This window comes from Orycteropus afer, unplaced genomic scaffold (genome assembly GCF_000298275.1).
Source record: "Orycteropus afer afer isolate SDZICR_OR568_19922 unplaced genomic scaffold, OryAfe1.0 scaffold00106, whole genome shotgun sequence".
NCBI lineage: Eukaryota > Metazoa > Chordata > Mammalia > Tubulidentata > Orycteropodidae > Orycteropus > Orycteropus afer.
Genome location: NW_006921693.1, coordinates 4,326,849 through 4,336,433, shown reverse-complemented (window position 1 = coordinate 4,336,433; position 9,585 = coordinate 4,326,849).

Sequence of the window (9,585 nt, the reverse complement as noted above, 5' to 3'; positions counted from 1 at the left end):
AGGGTACTGTGCTGTGCTCCTCTATTTGCTAATTGGCAGCACTTATACACTCACCACCTGTGTACTTTCCTGTTGTTTGCCTCCTGTATGTCCCTGCTGTCCTTGGCAAATGGAGCCTATTCTTAGGTCCTTGGAATCTGAATAAGAATGATGTTCACTTTAAAATCCAAAATGGCTGTTGCTTGTAAACATTCAAAATGGCTGTACTCTTGGTTACTTTAAAAATCCAAAATGGCCACAGCTTTTAAACATTCAAAATGACTGCACCCTTGGTCATTTTACATAGCCCAAAATGGCCACTGCTTGTAAACAATCAAAATGGCTGTGCTCTCTGTTCAGTGGAAAGTCCACAGTTCAGGTTGTCTCCCTCCTTGCTCTTTCCCTTCCTAGTCATAGGCCACCCACCAGTGCAGTCAACTCTGCAGCCCTTGGTGACCAGGGTTGATCTTTAGGTCAATTCTCAGGTCCCAACACCACCACTTGGAAATATTCAGGCTATCGGTCCCATCAGAGTAGGTGACAGTCCACTGCTCCGACTGTCTCTGTACTCATTGTTTTCGTTCAGCTTTTTCCACTAGTTGGTTCCTAAACCACTTCTGTATACTTCTTTTCAAAGCTCACGGCTCCGGGATTGTCTTCTGTATCTCTGTCAATGGGTTTCTCTTTTGTTTGTTGAAGAGGATCTGTAGAGCTTGTCTACGTATTCTGCCATCTTACCGGAAGTCTCAATACCATTGGTTCTTGATCATATGCTTCCTCCTGAAATGGATGAACATCAACCAAATCTCTTTGGTACAATTCTGCCCCCCCCCCTTTTTTTTTAGTGTAACAGAACATGTTTATTGTGAGTTGATACAATTTGGATGGGCAGCATTAACCTGAACTTCTGAAGAAGTTACTTGGAGGAGGGAATAGTGAAAGCAGGTTACATATGTCATTGTTACTTTAATTTTGCACAAGAGAACATCAGAACAAGTGCAGGATTCCAGTCAAAAGGAGAAACAGAGTCAGTAAGGACATGCCATACATTTTTCAGTCAGATCCTGGGATTCCTGCATCTCAAAACTGATTTATCTAAAAGAACCAATGCCTAAGGCAAAATAATCTCCACTAAACTGCTTACTAGGCTATTGTTTGACTGCAAGGGGACTTTGGGAGAATAGTTCCTTAAAGGATTAAAGTTCAAAAGGTCCTAAGGGCAGTTCACCTGTGTGGGTACTCCAGTTCCATAAACCCAGAAATCTGGATTCTAGGAGAATAAAAATACTTTCCTCAACCTTTAGTTTTAAGATGAACCCCAACTTTACTGTCTGGAACTCTGAGGAACACTCAGATCTTCAGAAACTGGGTAGGAAGTAGGGGAAGATCACAAACATGGAAGACTGAGGCACTATTTTGCTGTTAGGCTGACCCTGGTCCACCCATAAAGGAGTGACAAACTCAGCCATTTAAGAGCTAACACTCAAAGTCAAGCAAGTGTTGGCAATGGTGTTACTGGAGACTCATTCCTTCTTACTACAACTTGTTAATATCTGAGGTAAAATCTATAGAGTTCTTAACCCTGGCTGCACAAAATTCAGAATACCTGATCTCCACACCCAGAGATTATGATTTAAATGGCCTGGAGTAGAGGCTGTACATAAGTTTTTTTTTTTTTTGCAAAAATCTCCAGATAATTCTGATCAAAAACATTTAAAATAAAGTACTTGACATAAGTAAAGTGGCTACTTTAGGATTTGAGACTAGACTTCATTCCTGTTTCTGCTACCTAAGGACATCTTTCCTCTGTGGTCATGCAGATACAAGATGTCCTATCTTGCTTGTGACATAAATGATTATCTGAAACCCACTTATACAGGATGTTCTCAGAAAATACATCACTACAAACAAATTATTTTCAAGTTATCTTTCTTTTTGGTACAATTTTTATGTTTCCTGCATCATTCAATATTTTCCCCATAGAATCTTTCAATGTTACAACTCAAGGCTTGAATTTTTTCTTCAGTTCTTTCAGCTTGAGAAATGCTGAGTGTCTTCTTTCCTTTTGGTTTTCTAACTCCAGGTCTTTTCACATTTCATTATAATAATTGACTTTGTCTTCTTGAGCTCTTGAGCTGCCCTTTGAAATCTTCTGTTCAGTTCTTTTATCTTGTCATTTCTTCCATTTGCTTTAGCTACTCTCCATTCAAGGGTATGTTTCAGTGTCTCTTCTGACATCCACTTTGGTCTTTTCTTCTTTTCTCATCTTTTTAATAACTCTTGCTTTCTTTATGGATGATGTTCTTGATGTCATCCCACAATTCTGGTTTTTGGTCACTGGTGTTCAATGCATCAAACCTATTCTTTAGATGGTCTCTAAATATATTCAAGGTCATATTTTGGCTCTTGTGGAATTGTCTTAATTATCCTCAACTTCAACTTGAACTTGCATTTGAGCAGTTCCACAATCATCTCCTGGTCTTGTTTTAGCTAAAGATATTGAGCTTCTCCATCACCTCTTTCCACAGATGTAGTCGATCTGATTCCTGTGTACTCCATTTAGTGAAGCCCACATATATAGCCATCATTTGTGTTGTTGAAAAAAGGCATTTGCAACGAATTGTTTGTGCAAAATTCTAACATGTGATCTTCAGCCTTGTTTCTATCACCAAGGCTATATTTTCCAACTACTGGTGATTCTTCTTTGTTTTCAACTTTTGTATTTCCATCACCAGTGATAATCAACACATCTTGATTGCATGTTTGGTCAATTTCAGACTGCAGAAGTTGGTAAAAATCTTCAATTTCCTCATCTTTGGCTGTGGTGGTTGGTGTGTAAATTTGAATAATAGTAGTAGTAATTGGTCTTCCTTGTAGGTGTATGGATATTATCCTATCACTGACAACACTATACTTCAGGATAGATCTTGAAACATTCTTTGTGATGATGAATGCCATGCCATTCCTCTTCAATTTGTCATTTTCAGAATAGTAGATTATGTGGTTGTCTGATTCAAATGGCCAAAACCAGTCCATTTTAGCTCACTAATGCCTAGGATATCAATCCATTTCATTTCTGACAACTTCCAATTTTCCTAGATTCCTAGATTTTCCTAAATTCATACTTTGTACATTCCATGTTCCAATTATTAATGAATGTTTGCAGCTATTTCTTCCCATTTTGAGTCATGCCAGATCAGCAAATAGAGGTTTGGAAAGCTTTACTCTCTCCATATCATTAAGGTTGGCTCTACTCTGAGGAGGCAGCTCTTCCCCAGTTGTATTTTGAATACTTTCTGACCTGAGGGGCTCATCTACTGGCACTATATTGGACAATGTTTCAGGGCTATTCATAAAGTTTTCCAGTAATATATCAGACAGTGTTTCACTGCTATTCATAAGGTTTCCACTGGCCAATTCTTTGAGAAGTGGATGGTCCATTCCTTCTTTCAAGTATATCTTAGTCTGGAAGCTCTGTTCTGGTTACCTAGTGCTGCCGACAGGAATATACCACAAATAGGATGCTTGAACAAACAGGAGCTTATTCTCTTACAGTTTGGAGGCTTTAAGTCTGAGTTCAAAGTGCCAGACTCTAGTGGCTGGGTGAAAGCCCCTCAGCCTTGAGCTTCAGCTCTGCTTGTTGCTCTTGGCCCCCTAAGCTAGAGGCTTTTCTTCACTCAGACACCTGCTGGCTGCTGAGCCTGACAAGCCCAAGGTTGACAAGTAAAAAGGCACAGTCCCGATGTTACTAAACCACACGAGAGGCCTTTAATTCAAGTACATTGAAAGTCCCAAGGTCAGCCAAGCATGGTAGGCTGCTGAACAATGACACAGTTACATGCAGGGTTCAAGTGTGCCATAAGTTAGAGACTGTTCTCAAAGCTGTTTCTTATATGTGGGAAGCAGACCACATCCCTAAAACAGCTACTCAGCTGCTTGTGGTAGATTCCACCATGGAGTTGATTGCAAGTCTCATCATGGGGAATAACTACATTCAGCTGCCCAGCCACTCAACAATGCCCAGCCAAGTTGACATACAACCTTAACTACCACAGTGACCCTGCTGGTATTTGAAATACTGGTGGCATAGCCTCCATCTTCATTGTTGTTGTTGTTGTTATGTGCTGTTGAGTTGGCCCCGACTCATTGCAACCCCTCCTTGGGTTTCCGAGATGATATCACTATGGAAGTAGATTGCCCAATTTTCCTTCCGAGGAGTGGCTGGGGGCTTGAACCGCCAGCCTTTTGGTTAGCAGTCAAGTGCCTTAGGCAATTGCTACTAGAGTCCAGCCTCATAGCAACACACAAACCACCACAGTATGACAAAGTGACAGATGAGTGGTGGTCACTCCAATTACTCTGCTGGGATTGGAAGCCTTTTCTCACATCTTTTATACTTGTTGGAATTTTAAACAACCTTCCTTCCTAGGGTTTGTCAACTCTCCTTCCCAGAGCCCTCATAAACTCCACAGATGACTGGGATCCTGTTCTGATATAGGGATATCACCTAGGAGTAATGGTCATTCACCTGATCTAGAATATTACCTATGGCTACCTGCATCTGTATTCTACTGATTGAACAGGTCCATGCTAACCTTAGATTCCAACAAGTACCTGATTTGCAGTTGTGTTTGGGCAATAAATGCACATGTTTTGACCGCTGACCAAGCATGGCTCAGTAGCTGGGTCACTTCTTCTGTGGAACTCCTCTACAGTCCCAGCTTTCTTCTGTTTCCACAGCTTATGCAGCCAATATCCCATAAAGTCTTACCACCAAGGCTTTTGGAATATTGATATATAGTTTTGAACTTTTTTAGAGGGCTATAAATTTAATTTAAATTTACCTACCTTGGCTTATCATGAGGACAAAATGGGGAATGCTTGTGAAGTCCTTAATTCCGGGAGCTCTGGTAGCATAGTGGCTAAGACACTTGCCTGCTAACCAGACGGCTGGCGGTTCAAATCCACCAGCCACTCCTCGGAAGGAAGGTTGGGCAATCCTACTTCCGTAGTGATACTGCCTCGGAAACCCAAGAAGGGGTCGCTATGAGTCGGGGCCGACTCAACGGCACATAACAACAACAACATAACAAATTTAATTCCAGACAAAATTCCAAATGAATGATTATGTTCACAGATCTGAACAGTTTGAGTCTGAACTATGTCAGCAGAGGATGGACATGACTGACACCCATTGCCAGACCTTTTCACACTCCCTGTTTCCCACAACACCATGCTTTGTGCAGTAGTTCAGACACTGCCTCAGGGAGTCAGTGATGCAGGCCGCCTGGGCTGTTGCTATGATAGGACCAGCATGTGCTACCTTATGTTTAGCACTGTCTTGTCAAGACAGCTTTTAAATTCTGAGTGAAATATAGAATTCTGTGGGGGAGGTGAGTTTCTTCTCCAGTGTCTAATATATTGTTGGCCCTTGGTTGGACATATTTTGCTTTTAATCCTGTGGTCATTGTTTCAATTAATCTTTCTCTGAGAGATTCCTTCACTCCCACACTCATGGAGAACTCATAAGGACTGATAATCTGGTAGAGACCTCTGAAATCCTCTGAGAACAGATAACTTAATCCAAATTCATTGCAAAAATGAAGACATGAACCATGGTTAAAGAGCTTGCTTGAGGCTCCATGGCTGATTTCCAGCAGAACCAGGAAGACACCTCATGCCTATTGGCTCATTTGGGTCTCATTAGGCTATTCATGTGAGTCTGAGTCAGCCCTAACTTGTATCCCTCAAATGCAACATCCTGGATGTTCTTAAGACTCTAAGAATTCAAGATTCATGAGGGTTGATGAACAAACTGGTACCTCTATTTACAGAGCTATTTTGGTATGGATCCAGCACCACCTCAATCTCTTTTCAACTCAAGATGGGAACTGTAGGGGTTGTTGAGTTGATGTCCAGACCTGAGTCCCTGATCCTAGAGTATTTCTAGACCCAAAGAAAGTGATCTGAGTCCTGAGCGACATATCTATTGTCTTGCTTTATTGAGGATTTACTTTAGGCAGGGACATCCGATACTGAGGGGGAGGGGCCCAGCAGAAGACCATCAGGTCATCTGCTCACACCACTTCCTATGTTCATTTGCAAAACTTCTTCCCTGTTGTGCCCAGAGACTCTTAGGGTGACAGTATGGAGATGGTACCCTGCTGGTCATAACACATTATTTCTTTTTAGGGAGATGGTCAGTTTCTCTCTCTTCTTTTCCACATCAGTGTGTTGCCAGATTCTGACACTCTCACATCTTCAATATTTTATTCATTTCTTCCCTGAGTGCTTCCTGATATGGTCAGTTCAGGTTCCCAGATGTCCTAACTTTGTTTATCGCAGAGACTTTTAGAGATACTGCCTTGGAAGACCAAGGAGGGGTCGCTATGAGTTGAAATTGACTTGACAGCAATGAGTTTGAGTTCCAGCCTGTGAAGTGTCTCTAATCCACCCTGAACGTCATTGCCAGACTAGCCTTGCAATGGTGTTTCTGATACAGTGAAGGGGTTGTAATTTGGAATATAGTCTTGCCCCCATTTGGCTCCAAGCTCTGCCACATTGGAGTTGGTGCCCTGGATCAAGTTAATTAATCTTTCTGAACCTCAGTTTCCTCATTTGAAATACAAGGACAATAATTTACCTACCTTGGCTTATTATGAGGACAAAATGGGGAATGCTTGTGAAGTCCTTAGCTACAGTAATCACTTGATAAAATGTTAACTCTTTTTTCTATTCCTAATCATGCCTGACATGGTGTGTTATAGCTGTGTTTCTCCTAAAAGCAGTTCCTGGGATAAAGACTAGAATGCAAGTAGTTCACTTGGAAGTCATCTCCAAAAGCACTATCAAGGGAGTAGAATGAGAGGGAAAAAGTCAATAGTGTGCTAATTCACAGGCTAGCTCAGGGCACATGGGACTCATCTCCCTGGGGAGCCTCTGAGAAACTCCGTAGAACATATCTCAGAACCTTCCCACTGAAGGTTGAGGAACTATCCACCAATTTGCATTCCTTGTTGGTTAAGGGTGGCTCCCCGGGCTCAACTCCCCTGACCTGCACCATGAGCTAGACAATCATAACCTCTGCTGGAAAAAAACTTTCAGGAAGAGAGATGTGTCTGTTACTGTATGCAGCTACCATCTGGGATAGATCTGGTTGTCCAGCCAGGGCATTGCCAGAGTCTGTTCTATGGTGCCTGGCACTCAGTAACTTCTTATTGAATTGAGCTAATTGAATAGAAACAGAACACCAAGGCTAGGTTAGGGTGAGAGCCTCAGAGTGGAAGAATGCTTGTCCTGTAATTCCTTATCTTCTGGATCCATTGCCAGGCAGGCAAGGTCAGATGCACACACAGGACCTCAGTGAGTGTAACCTAATGTTGGAAGGCATAGGAAGACCTTCTCTCAGCTTGTGCTTGGGGCTGTTTGGGGTTGGGGTCCTCCAGATGTGGCCTTACTAAAGTCTGTATTTAGCAGACCCCTTTTCTCCTTCACTTCCAATTAATTAATTCTCATTTTATGCATGTATTAAAACACCCAAGGGCACCAAAAACAGCTAAGCCCCAACACAAGACACATTTATTGGCCTTCTCTGCATCCTCTCTGTCTCATCCCCACTAATCTTTAAAAACAAAGGGCTCCCTTGTCCCACACTCAGTGCACTGTCTGCCTCTCCCAGGACCCAGCTTGCTGCTGTGTTGCCTACTGCCTTTCATCTCTCCTTTCATCCTATGATTTCTAATATAATCTTGATGTAATCTCTTTGCTACAGATTTCCTATTTGTTTTTCCTGTTTCTGTTCTAGGCAAACAATTCCTTTTCATACCCATTTAATCCCCCTTGATCTATTTAGTTTACAATTTGTATGCCTGTATACCGAGATGAAAGTCCTGGTTTTTGCCTTCTTAACATGTTTAGTTGATTAGCTACAAGATTTCCTTTTTCTTTTGCCCCCCCCTGCTAATTCTGGTAGCATAGTGGCTAAAGCACTTGACTGCTAACCAGAAGGCTGGTGGTTCAAACCCACCAGCCACTCCTCTGAAGGAAGGTTGGGCAATCCTACTTCCGTAGTGATACTGCCTTGGAAACCCAAGGAGGGGTCGCTATGAGTCGGGGCTGACTCGACGGCACGTAACAACAACAAAAACAACAAATTCTTATATATGGACAGATAATTCACTCTCTTGCAGCAAGTATGCAAGGAGAGTGCACTGTTTGTCTAGATCTGGCTGTGTGTGGTCTAAGGGATGTATAAGATATAAGCAAGGCCTTAACAGAATTAAGAACCTGGCTGACAGACAAAGCACCCAGGCATAAAACAGTTAAGTGACTGAACATCGATTTAAACTCATATGTGTTTTACAGACTTTTCTGTATATTCTAGAGTAGTATGGAGACAGAGAACAACTTGGGCTGAAAGAAACAGAGAAAGCTTTGTGAGAAAATGCTACCTACTTGTGGCAGGGATCCCCAAGATCACTCTCAGATTCTCAGATTCAGTAAAAGGACACATGTAATTCAGAAAAGCTGTTATACTCATGTTTATGGTTTATGACACTGAAAGGATACAGCTTAAAATGAGGGAAGGAAAAAGGTGCATAGATGGAGTCTACGAGAAACAAGGCATAAGCTTCCAGGAATCATCGCCCAGTGAAGTCACACAGATACTGCTTAACTCTCCTGGCAACAACACATGACAGCATGTGTGAAACGGTGCCAACAAGGAAGCTGACCCCAGGCTTGATGTTCAGGGATTTTACTGGAGCTCAGTCATGTAGATGTGGAGAAACCATGTCACTGACTTTAGCTATTACATCCGCAGCCTCCCAAGAGGTTATCCTGATACAGTGTGGCCCCAAAACATACAAAATGATTGCCTTAACAGTAAATTGCATTGTTAGTATCAATAATCAGGTGTAGCCTAAGGCCTTAACTATACAAAGACACTCTTATGAAGAAAATATCCTAAAGTTTCAGAAATTACATCCTAGTACAATTAAAGATGAGTCCTGAAATCTTTTGGAATTTGTAGAGCTCGGGCAACCCAAGCCTGTTAAGTTGGCACTGTATTACACGTCACCACCCCCCTGACCCTGAACCACACCATAGATTTGTAGAATGCTAGAGCAGGAAGGAGCCTCCGAGGTCACTGAGCGTTTAATCTAAATTCAATTGTTTCACAGGTATGGAAAGTGAGGTGCAGATAGGAAAAGTCAGCTCTGATGGGAAGCCTTCCTTGATACTCTTCAGATAGCTGTATTCTTTCCCTTCTAGGAACTCAATAGAAATGTAATAATAGCTACCATTAATTTGGTGGTTGCTAGGTATCAAGATGGGTACCTATCATATCAGAGTGGAACCAACCTTAATGATATGGATAAAGTAAGTCTTTCAAGACCTCCATGTGCTGACATGACATGACTCAAATTGAAGAGAAACAGCTACAAACATCCATTAATAATTGAACATGGAATGTATAAAGTATGAATCTCGAATTGGAAGCTGTCAAAAATGAAATGGAACACATAAGATTGATATCTTAGGCATTAGTGAGCAGAAATGGACAGGCTTTGGCCATTTTGAATCAGACAACCATATTATCTATTA